This window comes from Falco rusticolus, chromosome 6 (assembly GCF_015220075.1).
Source record: "Falco rusticolus isolate bFalRus1 chromosome 6, bFalRus1.pri, whole genome shotgun sequence".
NCBI lineage: Eukaryota > Metazoa > Chordata > Aves > Falconiformes > Falconidae > Falco > Falco rusticolus.
Window position 1 is genome coordinate 7,096,327 of NC_051192.1, and position 18,163 is coordinate 7,114,489.

The 18,163-nt window shown below is 41.8% G+C and overlaps 1 long non-coding RNA gene across 1 annotated transcript in view; it reads right to left on the reverse strand.

Moving 5' to 3' along the window:
* The window catches only part of LOC119150530, a 155,079-nt gene extending 137,136 nt beyond the window's left edge, over positions 1-17,943 (reverse strand). Inside the window, exon 1 of the long non-coding RNA XR_005105103.1 lies at positions 17,661-17,943. This is a non-coding gene — a long non-coding RNA (uncharacterized LOC119150530). The remainder of the gene's footprint in view (positions 1-17,660) is intronic.
* Between the last annotated feature and the right edge of the window lie 220 nt (positions 17,944-18,163).

An 18,163-nucleotide genomic window follows, 5' to 3' on the forward strand; every position in this document is an offset into this window, starting at 1 on the left:
AAGTATGCATTGCAGGACTGAACTTACATACATGTATGTTTATGTATTTAGCCATTACTCCTGAAAGAAGGTACCAGTAAACAAACAACTTCCAAGAACATAACCTCTACTAAGATAACATGTGAAGGGTTTGGGGTTGGGTTGTTTGTGGTGGTTTTTTTTGGTTTTTTTTGGGTTTTTTTTGTTTGTTTTTTTTTTTTTATGTGAGTTTGTCAGCAAATAATTTAGTTTACGCCTTGAAGTGACTCAACTTTTAATCCTCTCACATTGTTTCTTATATAAACACACAAGAAACTCAGAATTATAAATCTTTTGCCTTTAAATAAAACTGTGAAGCCAACAGATTTAATTAATTTGGGGGGATTAAACCTGAATTACTACTATTCAAAATTTTTTTTCTGGCAAAACAGAGACCAAATTGAATCATATTCTGTCAAACAAATACGTTACACCCAACCAGCTCGGAAAAGGCATGTAAATACAGGCTTAGGTTTGAAATAAGAGCCCATGCGCAGGATTTACAATTGTCACTCAGGCCAAACAAGATTCTCAGGGGCAGCAAAGAATCAAACTTGTGGGTTCAAACACACACTTCTGACTTCTCAAGAACACATTTAAGTTTGAGACTATACTATTGTCCTTGGCAGGGCTTCTTCCAAAGGCTTTGAAGGATTAACAGGAACATGGTACACAGAGACTGTCAGTCCCAGCTGTGCTCCTGCCCTTGCTGCACAGACCACCCAGCTACTCCTGAGGTAGCTCCAGGATTTCTGCATTTGATAGTTAAATGCTTTCAGGCAAAGTGATGGTAACTTCAGATCCCCTGAAAACACCAGGACAAAGCATGACGCTTGGAGGGCTGCTCAATGGCCTGCATGGTGACAGCAGGGCTACAGGACAGCCATCTCACAAGCCACTCGGATGAAAACTCTTCCCTTTGTGAGACACAGGCACTGGCCCCTCCCACTGAAGCTATAGCATGTGATATGAAACATATGGAGAAAGAAAACATCTGACATGCAATTAGGACAGAAAGAGTGGTGTGTGCTAAGGAAGAGGAATGTGACAGCAAGGCTGCAGTTCTTGCTCAAGTGGATGCTACCTGGGCTACACAAGATGTAACCATGACCTGCAAGCAATGAAAACCAGAAGAACTAGATGTTCAAAACTCCTTAGAACAAACGACATAATGCTATCTTGTATGGTGAATGAATGACCTATGCTAAGATAATGATATCCCCCTTCTTACCCAATGATGCTCCTACTACAGTAATGAGTTCTGTGGATGTACAGGCATTGAGCTAGGCTGCTTTAAGCACTTTTGGTCCAAAGTCTTCTCTTGAGAACACTTTTTTTGCCTGATCAGCTCATCTCTTGACCTGCAAAGATGTTCCACACTGCCCTTGGGCTAAAGAGCAAATCTACACAACCCAAAGAAAATCTGTCACTTCACTTGCGGAGAAAGCATAACAGCTCTTAAAGTATCTGTTTCGTTTCCTTTTCAGTATTCAACCTGACTGCTTTCTACAATTTAAAGTAATCTCATAGCAGAAACTCTTCCATTTGCCCCAAAAGGGGATTAGGACTTCTTGGAAATATTTTTAAAATAAACAGTTTCCTTACCCTGTTTAAACAATGACTGTTTAAGCCAGAGTCAAAATGACTCAGAGGAGTTGTACTTGTCATTGTACAATATTCAGCATGATCTACAATGTGACCATGCAGCAATGACCTATATTAATCATGGGCCAAAGCGTAATTAAGGTAAAATTAATGGCCTGTGATGGTCTGGCAACTGATGTCCATGTTCTCACCTTTTCTGTTGGCTTGCCAGACTACTGCACTTCTGGTGAAGAACTCTTCTGCAACTGGGGCCGAGCACAGGAATCCCTTTTGCACAGGCAGACTCATAAACAGACAAAAAAAAAAAAAAAAATGGACTCAACTTGTTTGAGCATACACAGGAATTCTTTCCACGCTGCTTACAGCATAAACTGTTTGGCAGAAGACCACTGACTAATCTACCTAATTCAAAACTGCCCTATTGTCTCTATGATCAAAATGAGCGAGAAAATTGTCTGCTGATATATTATCCTTGAGTAAGGGAGAAAACATTTCACTTCTGATCTATTTGATTTAAAACACCATGTCTTTGTATAAAGAAAGCCTACAGTCTTCCAGTATGGACCCTAATTCTGCCTTTCTTCCCCTGTACAAGAGCTCCCAAATGCCTTAATCCACAATCACGCATGCCCACTTTTTTTTTTTTTTCTCCAACATACATTATTTGCTTCTCTCCTGTGACATACTGATGGTTCTGATTGCAGTTCACATTAATGGTGAAGCACCTGCTACACTGACACATAACAGTACTGGCTTACATTTGTCATTGAAGAATTTTTCAGCAACCCACTTCAGGGAAACTGTTCCCTACCACAGCCTTATAGTTTAGTGAGAAATATACTGCAGCCTTAGAAATAAAAAAAAAAAAAAATAAAAAAAAAAAAAAAAAGAGCATCAAGCACAAAAGCTTTAACAGATGGCTGGGAAACTGGAAACCCACTTCCAAACTACTTCCTCTAGCTGAACACCTGGAAAAAACATCATAATTTGTCCCATCCTGTGGCAAATATCCCATGAAATTAACTAACCCTGAATAAAGCAATTTTTTGGGGGGTGGGACAGAGAAGCTTTTTATTAAAGCAGATTAGCAGTTCCATTTTTCAGAGGGCAAAAAATAAAACCCTTTGCATAAATGAGTCATTAGTAACCAGCAGTTTACAAACTCACAAGCATATCAAGATTCAAGTGCATCCTACCATGATGGAGTCACATTAAAATTATATACAAAGACTTCCAAAAGCCAAACCTTGACATTTCTCCCTCATTGCGAGGTGTCTGTGTGAACGCTTATGTATGTTCAAGACAGGAATACACTGTAATGAACTATTTCACCACCACTTCCATTATCTCATGCCTGCCATAGCCTCCAGGCTCCCAGTCCCTCACTTCGAGGCAACTTCTACATTCTCCTGGAAACAAGAAGTATCTACCTAGACTTTCAAGCTGTAATAGTAATGCTGAAGTTTTAAAGCATTGGCTGCTTCAAATCCATGAATGACAGAAACAACCTTCCCCAACTCCTCCCCATTAACTAGAGTTATTATTAAGCTTTAAACCCTTCTGGGTGGCCAGCCTGTTTCTGCAATCAGGTAACTGTCCCCACCACCCTACTCTGAATTTTGACTAAACAGAAATAACACGAACAGCAAAAGGGAACTCCCATAGCACTAACTCAGTGAAAATTACACAGTATTGTGTCCATCTGCTGTCTAAGCTGAAGGGTTTAAAAGTTTTCTGAGGCGGTAATATAGCTGTTTTGGAACTGCAGAGACCTATTGGTCATGCCTGAAAAAAAGTCAAGTTACCTTGACTGTAGCTAGCTGACTAATTTTTACAGGCTTTGTCAGAAAACTTATTCCTCAGTCCACAGTTATTTCTCTCAAGTTTTTGTACTGAAGTTATTATGCAGTAAAGTTGCTTTGTAGCATATAAACTTTTGTGCATTTAAGCTCAACTCTCATTACAATTTCAAGGAACTCCTGAAATATAAGATTGGCACTAAAAGTTTTTACATATCACCATGGGAATTCACAAATCACTACTTACACTTTCCACCCTCACCCCCACCCCACCCCCAGTATGGAAACTGCAACACTCAGCTGACATTTTCTGTAACTTTCATCTCAAAGATCAACAAACAATACAGAAGCAACACAAACTTGTAAGACACCAAAGGTGTGCAAAAGGAAAACAAAGCAGCTGGTACACAGTCTGTCTACATAGTGCATTTTTATATTATTCCTCCCCCCACCCCCCCACCAAGAGGCCTAAAAAAGCTTCAGCTACAGCTATTTTAAATCCTCAGGGCTGGCAGAACATAGAGTGCACATAGTAGGTGTTCCGTGCAAAGCTGGAGATGACTTTAGAGGAGCTATGAACTGGCATAAGTAAATAGGAGCTAATGGAACATTGCTAATTCATACCCACCCAGATGTTAGCCCATGTTTCTTTACACTACGCTCTTCAGGACAAAATGTTGCAATACATCATTTCTACAGCTGTTTGCACACCATATTTGAAATTACAAAAGTAAAACTAGCCTTTCAGTCAAACGTACAATGCAAATTCAACCTTATATCCTCCAGCCGACTCATGAATAATTTCCACATTTTAATGACCTTTTCTTTGCCCAAATTAGACACTTTAGTTAAATTTATATGACCATCACTTTAGATAAAGTTCAGAAGATTAAGAAATACTCAGTAACTATTTTGCAAACGTAGCTGACCGTGCAAAGCTTTAACATACAATCATTTATCCAGTTTAAAGCATTCTGCACTACATTACTGCTGATGCCATTTTCACATATTTACGTGATATCCCAGTGACATCCATGATAACAGCTCAAGTGCACGTAACATTTCACTACATCCAGACAATGAAGATTTAGCAAGCAAGGTAAGACTGGCTACTAAATAGTGCAGTCTAGCAATCTATTAATACCATTGAAACACCAAGTTAAAGCCATTGAAAACTGCTTGACTGATAAAAATCACTAGATGCTCATCTTTTTGCTCCAATATAGACATTCAGCTCTCAGTCAGCATTCTTTCTGTCTACATTTTGCTGAAAAGATAAAATGGCAAAACATCACAAATCTATAATCAATCACATTCCTATTACAGCAATACTGGATCAAGGACTTTTCACTCTTCAGACTCAGAATGGAACTTTCTTGCCTTCACACACACAATACAATTGGGGTTTAATATGTAAAACTTCAACTCTGTTCCACACATGCTGTTTCACTCAAGTTTCCTCAAGGAGTCATGTGTTTTGCACACCTGAGATCTATTAACATGCACAATCAAAACCAAAAATTCCTACCTGAAGCTGTGGATAACAACCTCTATTCTTATGATTTTGACCTTAATTAGCTATTTAGAATATCTGTTTCAGTTCCATGGAACTACTTCCAGTTCAAAACTGAAAGTCTTTTTTAACGCATATAGATATATATACACACATACCACTGCAATAGAACCAAACTTGTAAATAACACGCAAACAAGAATATTTGGAATAATTATATAGCTAACCAGCAGAGGGGAAAAAAGGAGAATAGAAATTCAGAAGGGAAATAATAATCCTCAAATGAAGGGTTCTAGGCTGTCTGTTACTCTGAACTAGGATCAGAGGAAGAGTATTACTTAAGCATATCGTCACGTGAAAATAACTATGCATACTATAGCTTTAATCTCATTTAAATTAATGTCATTTAACTGCTGCAAATAGTTTAGGGATATTTATTTCAATTTATTTTGCTTAAGTTGATTAGGACAGTCCTTGAAGTATGTCTTGTACATGTACACTCCACACCGCTACCCAAAAAAGAGCAACTGGCCAAGAATTTCCAGACTTTGTATTTCTGTTTCATTTTAACTAGGGGAGGGCAATACCTTTGGTAGAAGAAAATGGGAGGATTTTTGAACCACTGCTACTGGAAAACTACAGAAAAATTTTATAAATAAAATCCACGGGTAAAACTGTGCAGAAAAAACTCTATACTTTTCCTTGTCCAAACTTAAAAAAAAAAAAGCGGGGGGGGGAGGAAAGTGAAATACAGACCAAACTGAAAATTTGCCCAAATCCAAAACAAACAAAAAAAACCAACCAGCCTTTAGCTTAATAGTGCTAGGTGTCACACCACACCGTTAAGGAAGATGGAAACACAGCCAGATGATGTATACATGCAGTCATCAAATTTATGAACACTTCTTCTATATTGCCTCCTCTTAATGTTTTACCTTTTCAGGTTTAACTTTCTGCATGAGCTAACCAGGCATGATGAGTGAACATTTCCTGCACCTATTCATTACTCTTAATCATTAATAATCCAAGACAGTTGGCATCGGAGTTCGAGGGAGTGAGGAAGTGTTGGCACTAAAGTTTTCTAGTACATACGGTCAGGCTCTAGCATAACTTACCAGCTGAACCACTAGAATTCTCAAATTTCTCACAGAAATGCTTCTTTTTAAAGGACTATTTTGGAAAACAGTACAGTAACTAAATTCCATTCCCTAAACTGTCAATACTAACCTGGAACTAGCCATGAGTTTGGTGCATGACTTTCTATAATCCATACAGAAATTAAATTAACAATTTAATATGTAAATTCAATCCAGTTGCCAATGAAACCACAAAGCCTTGCACTTGTTCTCAGTGAGGTCAGGAGCAGCAGCATTATCATTGGAAAAACCCAGCAAAAGGCCACCAAAAGTTATTTTTTTTATATAGTAAAAAAATAAACGCATAATGAAGGAAAATAGGGGCTAAACCAAAAGCTAACACCACCACAGTTTCAAACACACTGTCAATTAAAAAAAAAATCTGAATAATTGAAAGGAACAATCTTGAAATTGAGGGGGTTTTGGTATTATTAACATTAAGATTCAGAAACACTCTTCTTATGACATTGCAACGCCCAATTCCAACTCCAATACAGAAAGCAGGATCAAAGTCATACAAGTCACACAACCACAAAAGGCTACAACACAAGCGTTCTCAGTATTCAACTGTACCTGTCATATAAATCAATACATAATGCAAATAAATTCCCACCCATCCCATTACGAGGAGCCATATCAAGGAAATATCCCCACCTTTAAAAAAACCCAAAAGGATTAGGTTTTGTGGGTTTTGTTTGTTTTTTTGGTTTTTTAAAGGAACTTTTGCTCTCCATAATAGCTATAAGAATAGTTATGACAATGAAATGTTAAGAGAAACAGAAGCAAAACTGTACAGCTGATGGAAAATGAGTGCCTTATTCCTAGAAGCAAACCAACATATCAAGTTAAATAAGTTGATGAGATCTGACACAGAGAAAGATAATGGTCACCCACATGACTCATTGTACCATGGAAAGTTTCAAACTGCTACAAGGATAAGATCTCTGCATGCTAATATTGGCAGATTGCTAGATTTTTTTAGCTACATTAAAAAGTAATCGGTATGTTATGAATTGTTTTGATTTCAATACTTTCTTCTTGGAAACAAAAGTATCTGATCACATTTATTTTTGAACCTCCATTTTCTTAACTTGCAAATATAACAGCGAGTTAGAATTGTGTATGTGTGATAATGTTGTGGTAAATAAATTACACTGAAATTTTTTAGGCCTGAACATCTTCAGCTGTATCCTGGATCTTAATGGATCCCCTGATCATTGCTGTCAGCCTACAAGAGTCACATAACCTTCAGTCTCCTGTTTCAGGCATTTAAAAGTTTGATTTTACCAAACTGATAATTCAGGAGCTGCTCCTGGAAGCTCACATCAGCAACAGATTTGATCACAAGTTCCCTGAAAAGCTTCAGCATGTAATGTTTCACAAAGGTCCTGGACTCCGAGTACCTATTCACTGAACCACATTTACGGATGACGGACTCAACATACACTTACTTAAATGAGCAGCTGAAAGTCCTACATTCTTTTTTTTCAACCTGATTCAAGAAAGTGTTTAGTACAAATCTACAAAACTAAATCCATGCTCACTTAGCATTCCTGAAGAGAAAGTCTTTCCAGAATTACGATTTTCATTTTAGAACTTAATATTGTCTGCTTCCCTGTCTCCTCCCCAAACAACAACATACAGTAGTAAGAATCATACTATCCATTCAGCTTCAATATTTTATTCACAGATGGCAATACATTATGCTGAATGCAGAAGTTGATATGACAAATGACGTTTTTCTTCCCTAAACTGGGTGGAAATGTAAATAGCTTTAAAACTCTCCTTGCTGCTTGTAAAAATGTGCTTTTAATGATGGATCACTTGGGTTGTGCTTATGAGAAACATAGCTCATATAAAATATGATCTTCAGAATCATAGTAATGAAAATCAGATTTGAATGAACACTTTCATTAACTTTTTAGCAGTAAAATAAACATCAAAAAATCTTTCATCACTGGGTATGAAACTAAAACTTTGATAGCAGCACAAAAACCCAAACTTATCAGTTCCCAAAGAGTTTGGACATTAAAGAAAGAATCACAGCAGTTTTGTGTCTGAATTCATACAAATTTGTAGCTTAAAGTTCTATCCATGAGATCTAGCTCAAGCTGGAAGCATTCAAACTAACATAATTGCAAAAGAAAACCAGAAATTTCTGGACAGACTGCAGCAGAAAGCGATCATGTCTTGGGCAGTCTTTAAAGACCAACTGAAAGGTTTCTATGCATTAAAGAAAAAGACACCAAAAGCGGATTTGATGCCCTACCATTTTTCAAGGATGAGCAAATATATTGCTCTTTTTATAAACCTTCTGTGATGGGTTGCCCCTGGCTGGATGCCAGGTGTTCACCAAAGCCACTCTATTAGTCCTACTCCTCAACTGGACATGGAAGTAAAAAAATGTAAGGAAGGGCTCATGAATGGACATAAGGACAGGGGGAGATCACATGCCAATTACCATCACAGACAAGACAGACTCAAGTTGGGGAAGAATTCATTTAATTTATTCCCAATCAAATCAGAGTAGGATAATGCAAAAAACAAACAAACACACACACACAAACCACCAACCGAATTTTAAAAACACCTTCCCCCTACCCTTCCCTTCTTCCTAGGCTAAACTTTTGTCCTGATTTTCTCTGCCTCCTCCACCACAGTAACACAGAGGGATGAGGAACGGGGTTTGCAGTCAGTTTATCACACATTGTCTCTGCCACTACTTCCTCTGCAGTGGGAGGACGCCTCACACTCTTCCCCTCCTCCCTGAGGTCCCTGTCACAGGCTGCAGTGCTTCACTAACTGCTCCAGCGTGGGTCCTTTCCATGGGGTGCAGTCCTTCAGGAACAGACTGCGCCAGTGTGGGTCCCAACAGGGTCACAACTTCTGCCAGCAAACCTGCTCCAGCCTGGGCTCCTCTCCCCATAGAGAGGTCGTGCCAGGAGTCAGTTCCAGCACAGGCTTCCCATGGGGACACAGCCTCCTTTGGGCACATCCACCTGCTCTGGTCCTCCACGGGCTGCAGGTGCTATCTGCTCCATCATTAACCTCCATGGGCTGCAGTGGCACAGCCTGTCTCACCATAGTCTTCATGGGAATATCCGCTCTGGCCCCTCAAGCACCTCCTGCCCTCCTTCTGCACTGCCCTTGGCATCTGCAGAGTTGTTGCTCTCACATATTCTCATGCCACTCTTCAGCTGCTATTGCTGTATGGCACAGTAACTGTTTCCCCTTCTTCAATATGCTGTTCCAGAGGTTCTGCCATGGTTGCTGGTTGGCTTGTCCTCGCCCAGCGGTGGGTCTGACTTGGAGCCAGCTGGCACTGGCTCTATCAGCCAAAGGGGAAGCTTCTAGCAGCTTCTCACAGATGCCACCCCTGTAACCCCGCCACTACCAAAACTTTGCCACACAAACCCAATACACCTTTTTTAATCTTGCTTGCACATTTGTGCCTCTTAAGCATTCCCTTTGGCAAACAAACACAGCTTTCATTGAGTTGAGTGAGAATGAAAATTACTGACTCAGTAGTGAACAGTATAAACACCGTCTGCTGCTTCTGAGAAGTACAGTTCATCTTCGCCTTCCATGTAATTGCTTTCACAAAACTACTGGCTTGGGTTTTTTTTAAGTGCCGATATGGAATGGGAGGAAAACTAATAGTCACTCATATTTTTATTTAAGAGTCCTGGTAGGCACTATGCTATTTAAGTGAAAGATGAATGTATTACTGAAAAGGAAAAACCTGCCAATCTGACACACATATGCCTGTCTATCAATAACAAAGTCAAGCACCATCTTAAGTTTTGTTGATATATTCCCTTATCACACTGCAGTTTAAGATAAAGGAAAAGAACTAATACATTTGCCCACCACATCATCACTAGCCAGTAGCTACTGAACTGCAATTTCCAGAAACGGAGCTACAATTCTCATTGCTTTTCTATTTGTATTAGTTCTCTTTGCATTGTACAGCATTTTAAAAAAACTATTTGCTACTGCACAACCCTTTACCCCTACAGCTGTAGTCCTACAAGTTTCTCTTCCACACACACAAAGGTTAGCCCATTCAACTGTCTGCTTCAATGTAGACCTCCTTTCTTTCAACAGGATTTGTTCTAAAGTCATTCTTTGTTAGCTTTTTTACACTGCATCCAGACACTAGAGATCATTTTTTTTCCATCTTCCAGAGAAAATCTGTGTCCTTTCTCTTAAAAGTGAACTTTTCCGTCTCGTTCCACAGGAAATCCAAAATAATTTTATATAAAAAAGTACCCAGAAAAAGAACACAAAGACATCTGAAGTAAGCAACACTATCCTCCACCAAGCCTCCTTACTAAATTTAACCCCCCCTGGATTTACCTCGGCAGCTCTAGATCCAAGATGGGACTCCAATTCTTTTTTTCCAGTCCTCTTTAAGAGGCACTTTGTTAAAGTGACTTTACTTTGCTTGTTCTCTATTTATTGGGAGATGCTTTCTGCAATAGGTATTTTAGAAAGATATTTACTTCATAAATATTCCAGGGATCATTTCTCTTCCACGAATCCTGAAAGTAAAACACACTCAGCATTTCTTCGCTACAGCATTTTGTAATGCTCTTTTAGGTTTTATTACAAAATTTTCTTTAAGATTTCCCAGTTAACAAAGCCAAATCACTATGCCAATAAAAGGAACAACCAAGAGCTACAACTTTAAGAGAGATTTCTAGCTTTGACTGCTTGAAAATTATAACCTTGACATTATACAAAGGGCTCCAGAGGGCTCTCCAAAAAGAGGTGTTGTGACAAGAGAAAGCTGCAGAGCTGTGGCCTTGCATGCAATTGCGTTTTCAATATTTGCCTTCTACCAATTATTATTTGCAAAGTTAACAGTGTGTTGGATGGTGGGGGCACTATGTATACGGAAACATACATTAATAACACCCAAAAGAGCCAGTCTTGACATCTAGTGAAGCACTATGCCTTTGACTATCCTCTTAGTTTCCTTAATTTACAGTTATCTTGTTCTTACCCTTCACCTGTCCTTATGCTCCTTTCTCACACAGCCTTCCTCCACTGCAATCAACAACCTCAGAAACTTAGCTCCCCCTAAAAACGTATGTTTTCACTACCTCAAATTCTACCACAGACAAGAACACCAATCATGGACTCATAGTCCAAGGCAGCTGCATTTCATTGCACTGTTCCTCAGATATTTGGCATATGCACATCTGTTACATGTCCTGATTTGTGTGCGTATATACGGATAACTTTCCTTGTCTCCCTGTTATCAAGAAAGATGGCAATGTAAAATGCAAACAGCAATCCATTTTGATGAAAGAGAGAAGGATGCTTAAGCTGAAAAAGAAAAGTAGAGATAAAGCACTACCTAATTCTGACTTCATTAATTTGGACTGTTTGTTGTCCAGCTAATCCCAAAGCCTATTTGGGTTTTTCCTGCACATCCACTGTCAGTGCCGAAGGACAGACATACTATGAGAGAAGATGTAGCAATTTATATTGAAATATCATTATCAGAGATAAAAATCTGCAGAGTGTTCCACAGGGTGATGTATTTTATCTCTGAGGAGACACAGTGTACTGCAATTATTTTGTTAGAAGCAAGTATGCACCTTTGTTCAGCAACTGGAGAGGATTAATAAAGAGATAATTCTGAAAATGTTAAACTTCTGTTCTTCCATGACAGTTTTGAGTGTGTGCATTACTCCCCTTCTTTTTAAAAGAAAGTTCCTTAATCCTTTGAATAGTTCTTACTATTGTGCTTATTACACATCGAGATTGAATTCTCCTACTAATTGTCTGCAGTGAAGTTCAAAAGGATTTGTTGCTATAGCAATACCTCATGTTGATTCAGAAATTAATGATAAAAGAAGTGACAATTAGTACTATTAATTTTTACTAGAGAAACATGGGAGAGTGCTAAAAGGCTGCTGGCCAAAGAAAGCAGTAAGATTTTGCATAGGTGACCAATACAGAGCTTGCAGCTATAAAAACCAATCATAATGGATATTTCATGCTTCAGTATGTGCAGCATGAATGTTGCTGCCTTAATATCCCGAGACAGACCCAGCCTCCGTTGTGTTTCAGGAAGTCCTACGCGAGCACAGGGCTGTGTCTCCTTTCATACATAACAGCACCCTGTGGGACAAGCTCCCCTACGTTAGTCTAAGGAAGGGGAATTTAATTTTTCCCTATAGACTTGACACTTATTTCAGGGTTTTGCAGACCTTTCTTTTGCATTTTTAGTGAATGCAAGTACGTCGCTTCAAGATAATGACCTGCTTGCTCTCATTCCTGAGTAACAGCCATGAAGCCAGTATGTGTTTTCCAGGTCATATGAAACCCAAAGTAGTAATTAATATTCTACCACTAGGACTGCTATTATCTCACCAAATTATTTGGGTTTGTTGCAGCCCAGTACCTTCTACAAAACATTTAAGGTTTTAGAAAGAATGGTCTTGACTTACTATTTCAATCCTATCAAGGATAGCATTGCTCCACATAACTGTTTATAATGCAAGGCTGAAGAAACGGAAATGCTTTCCTTCTTCACTAGGTACTTAGTAAGATTTTTTAAAAGTATGCTTTGACAGCCTTAATAATGTATTTTCTGCTATTTGAAACCTGAGCAATTACTGAAGGCAATAAATTTACTTATTTCATAATGAAGTGATGGAGTTGTAGGCTAGTGGCAGTTTGCCCCTCAGAGCTATTTTATAAATCCTTGTGGATGATACATAGCATTTTTTCCCCTTCAAAACTGTCAGGGTTATTTCCGTTAGATGCTACAGATAATACGTCAGACCCTCGTGCAGGAATGTTGGAAAGATTTATCAAAACCCATGAAACCTAGATGCTGGAGGGGCTTTTTCCTACTTAAGAGAAGGAGAGGCAGGAATGATGTGGCTGCAGGACAATGCATGTTGTCACTACACTATAGACTTGACCTGGAAAGTGGTCCCTTTACATCTCACATGAAACTCTAAGGCCCATGAAAAGCCCTTGGGCTCTAGTACACCTGATGTTGTTCAGATAAGGTAGTAATGGACAGAACTGTTAACGGTACACATGAACACAGAGCTAAGCAGGCAAGCAACGTCACACAAGACACCCCAGCCAACCACAGGCATTGAGATTACATCATTTTCTTTAACACAAGTGAGGCACATCAGAGACTTGCCCTAAAAACTCCAAGCATTTCTATGTTAATCCCATCCCCCCTCAAGCTCTCAGTCCTCTATGAACTTAAATGTAAGAGGGAAACGTCTGACTTTCTGTATTATAAGCTTTTGCATGTCACGGTTAACCTTGTTCCATGGGGATATACTGAGAATGCAGAAGGACAGATTATCATCTACACACACTGAGAGATTATCCTTACACGTCATCACACTGCCATCTCATTCAGAGGGAGAAACAAAAAAAAAAAAAATCTATCAGAAATACTCATTATAGAGCACAATGCCATCAACTGTTGAATGTAATAATCCTGAATCCCTGTGCCCGTCCCACCAATCACTTTCACTACCCTGACAAGAGCTTGATACAAACTTGCAGAGCAGCCCCAAACTCCTGGAGATCAATACGAGACGTAACACTCAGAACAGAGAGGGGACAAATTATCAGATGGTTGGTCTGCAGAGAGCTCTGTGATACTGTGACTACACTGCTGTATTACATCCAGCTAAATGAACAGAAACCTGAATTTGCTTGCAGGGAAGTTTTCTAAATTAAACAGTGAGGGTTTTGTTTACCTTTCCTCCTCTGTTTCTCTGCTTTCATTCTAAAGTTGGAGTAATAACATTGACTGCATTTTCGAATCATAGCCAGGAAAGCATTTTCCCACAATCCATACTCTAGCTGTATTATTAAATATTTCTCTGTAACCATCTTAATCAAGATTAATTTACAGAAGTATCAAACTGCCTCTAGCTCTTATTTGAGCAACTGAGTATTTATCATTCATAATACAAATTAAATCTTTCAGGTTTGTTTTTCCAAAACTTTCCCAACCATAGAAAAGACCTTGCCTTCAGTTTGCAAACTTTTCATGAGAAAATTCACTTAAGCCTACCTTCCTTTACACTAATTGATGCCTCCACCATGAAGCCACATACTCTGAATAGGCAAGAGGGTTAATCTTCCATGCTCTTCTATTTTACACGCAGTAATTTCAATAATTTACATTCAGGATAATGGCTTTTCCTTGCCCTCACTGAATCTCTTAGCCAGGCTTGCACACAGAAGACTGTGTTCCGATGGCACACAACCAAGGTACAAGGAGTAGAAAGTGTCGCAGCACGCTCTTGTCCTCTCTTAAAACAAAAACAAGACAAACAACTCCTGAGCATGAAGTCCCAAACTAAATATAGCATGTCAGGCTTACACTAGATTAATTTCTTCTGTTCTGCACCCCAACACCATCAGAAACATACCCCTATGTATATTCTAGAACGCTTTGTCAGACGGACTGAAAGGCACAGTTCATGGGTTTAGAGGTGTAGTTCATACACACACTCCCAGCATCTCTAAGCGACAGTTTCACACATTGCAGCAGCCGTGCAGTCTAGCAAAACTGATGTTTTTCTATTGAAGAAAGGCACAGAATGAAGTCACGGGGGATGCAGCAACACTGTTGAATGAATTTGCAAAACAGACTGCTTTTAGTGTTACACAGACTTTTCCATTTTCATTCCAAGCTTACAGATCCATTTAAACATCTGTTACATATGCACAAACTAAGGTACTTAAATATGATAGAAATGGTATTGCATATCCTCTCCCACATATTCTTGTCCATATTGCTCCTTATTTTAAAGCCTAATTATACGTCTTCACTAAATGAAAAGTTGCCACTACAGTAAAGGACACTAATAATATTAGTAAACTGTTCTATCATCTTACGTACTAAACTCAACAACCATGCATGTACACACACTGAGCAGCGCTTCCACTGCCTTCAAATATCTTGTAGATGCTTTATCTCATCCTCAGAGTATACTTCTCCTTAATGGCAAACCAGCCATAATATGATAGTGGGGAAAATTAATTAAGGTCATCCAGATCACTTCAAACTTTCTTCTAGTGTCAAGCACCTTCTGCACTCCTTCCCCTTCCTTTTCGAGTCACATAACACTGCATAAGCACAGTAAATGCCAGGACAAAGTACGCATTTAGGCTTTCTGTGTGCTAAAATCAAGACTGAGGGAGGAGGGAAGGTATGAAAACAAGAACTATAATGTTGCAGTATTTATGTAGGAAAGATTTCCACCTTAGTCATCACAAGATTTTTCTTTAACATTTGAGGACCCTGAAAACATTCATAGCACTAAGACTAAAATCCAAATACTAATGCAAGAAAGGAAGGCTGAATAGTTTGAAAGCAGCAACTTTAGCTTTAGAATGAAGAGTGCCCTAAGTGTGACAATTCTTTAGACCAGCTTACAAATTAACCAAGACATTGTAATCCCTAACAGTAACACTCAGAACTTTCAGTTAAGACACCATTGAGCACTATGCTTGTGAAGTTTCATAAGGTCACGGTTGGCTTTCACCATGAAAACTTCCGAGACTGCTGCTCTGAAAGATACTGGTAAGATGTTTGATGTAGACTATATTACTACAAGATTAAATTTAAATTTCTTTCAGTAATAGAAATAAAAATGGATTGTACTTGACGATACACAGATGTACAATATAAAGTATGCATTCGGCTCCCTCCAGAAAGTTACTATTCATCTTCTTCAGAAGGACTTGAATCTGCACCTCACAACAGTTTCTGTAATAAATGAGGTTCTATTTCCTTTCACATTTCATTCAAAAAGATACCAAACTCAATTTCTGGATTTGGCGGCAAAGTGCAGCTCATAGAACAAAAAAAGAAAACTTGCAACCTGTTTTGATATAGCTGGCAGCAAGTCAGGTGAATTTCATACTAGATTATCCCTGGAGGATTTCACTGCTTGCTATTAAAATCTAGCAAAACTGCTACATCCAAAAGAGTCCAAGAGAATGGTTTTCAGTGTTTCAGTTCAAGTCTTGTTCCCTAAAGCTGAAGTTACCCTGTTAACACGCACATGGCACCAAAGCAAAAACATGGTACTTTGAATGAGATTCAGCACTGGCAAATCTAATCGTCATACTGCTCTACGGGGCAGTAAGATAAATGTAAAAGCTCCCGGTAAAAAACCAGATCTATTAAAAAATAAAGGGAAATTAACATTTTTAAAAGCACATAAAACATGAAAACTTTTTAGGCCACAAAACATCAGAAAACCCTGCAACGCTTCTTCCATGCCATGAAGAACTGCTGCTGTAAGAGCGACCGGCTTGCTTCCATGCTGACACACATTTCTGAAAGCCACCGAACCAGGCTTCCATTCTGGAAAACGCACTGTTAACCTACTACAGTCCTGGTCCAACACAAGCAAGCAAAAAACACTGACAGATTAAATATACAGAAGCAGATGAAATAAAATCAATACGTCATTCACCAACTTTGAGGTGTATAGGTATGCAAATAAAAAAAAAGTATAAACATTTCAGTCAATGTAGGGTATAAGCACAGGAAAAATATATCGCTTGGGCAAAAACATCCTCAGGACATATCCCAGCTTTTGTTTGCATTTTTTTTTTTTAAGTTTCTCGACGTGTGTCAGCAATGTTACAGTTCTTCTGTCTGTGGCTGCTTCTATATATGGTCAGCGCAGATATTTGCTGGGTTTTGCATTTTTCCATAAAGTAATCCCAGACAATCAAAAGCCTGTTAATCAGTAAGAAAACCCACAGCAGCTGATCCATCGCCCTGCACGCCTGAGCCCATCTAGGTCCCGCTGCCCCGAGACTTTCCAACACAGCGAAGGGCACACGGCTCGCTCTGGTTTTAAGTAAATTCTTGGGCTCTGCTGCTTCAGACAGCCCGGTGGGTGCGCCAGCCCGCGGACTCCTTCCCAAACTCCAGCTGCACGACAGTCCGCACCCCGGCACACCGCCCCGAGGAACCTCGCTTGATCCCGAACGGAGGAGACACCGCGCCGGTGCCCGGGGACGATGCGGGGGCAGCGGCCGGCCGGGGCGGGGGAGAGCACCGCGCACTGCTGCGCCCTCCCGCACCGCCCGGCGGGACAAGCCCGGCAGCCGGCGGCACGTCGAGCCGCGCTCCGGGTCTCCCGGGGCGCGCCGTGCTGCGCGGTGCCCGCTCCCACCGGCCCCACAGAGGGGCGAGCCCCCGGGCGCGCACGGCGGGGCGGCCGGTCCCTCGCCGCTCCAGGGGCGCAGCAGCCGCCGGCAGCGGCCGCTCCTCCGAGTCCCGCGGAGAGAGGGACGGCCCCGCCGCGGTCCGCGGAGCCCCCCGGCGGCCGCCGCCCCAAGCGCAGCCCCCCGCCCCGGGCGGACGGGGAGCGGCAGGCGGGGGGCCCCGCGGCTCCTCAAGCCGCCCCACCGCAGAGACCGTCCCCGCAACTTTCCCCGCGGGGATCCCCGCTGCGCTGCCGGACCGGGCGGTCCCGCACGTCGCTCCCCGCCGCCGGCACCCCACGCACAAGCGAGCAAAGCCAAACAAAAGCCCCAAGGACCCGGCGCTTCCCCTTCCTACCTGCCCGCTGCCCGGCGACCACGCGCCGCCCGCTCCGCTCCGCTCCGCGCCGAGCGCTCCCCGCGGCGCCCAGGTGGCGTTAGGAGCGCGCTTCCCACGGGCGGCGCGCCCCCGGCGGCCGGCACATCCCCCGCCGGGCGCCGCCGGGAGGAGGGCGCTCCGCACCCGCCCGCACCGCCGCCGCCACACCTGTGCCCGGGCAGCGGCGCCGCCTCCTTCAGTCTCGCCCCCTGGGCGGGCGGGGGCGCACCCGCACCCCTCGCCCCGCGCCCGCCGCCGCCCTCCCCATGCAGTCGCCGCACGAGGGGCACCCGGCCGCCGCCGCCCGCCGCGCCGCGCCGCTCATTGGCCCGCCGGCCGCTGACCTCACGGGGCCCGGCCCCGCCCCCCCCGCCCCCCGCCCCCGGCCTGAGCGGGTGCCCCGGGGCGGCCCCGCGGGGAGCGTGGCGGCAGCGGGCGGCGGCGGCACCTCGGAGGCGCGATGCCGGGCGGTCCGGCGCGCC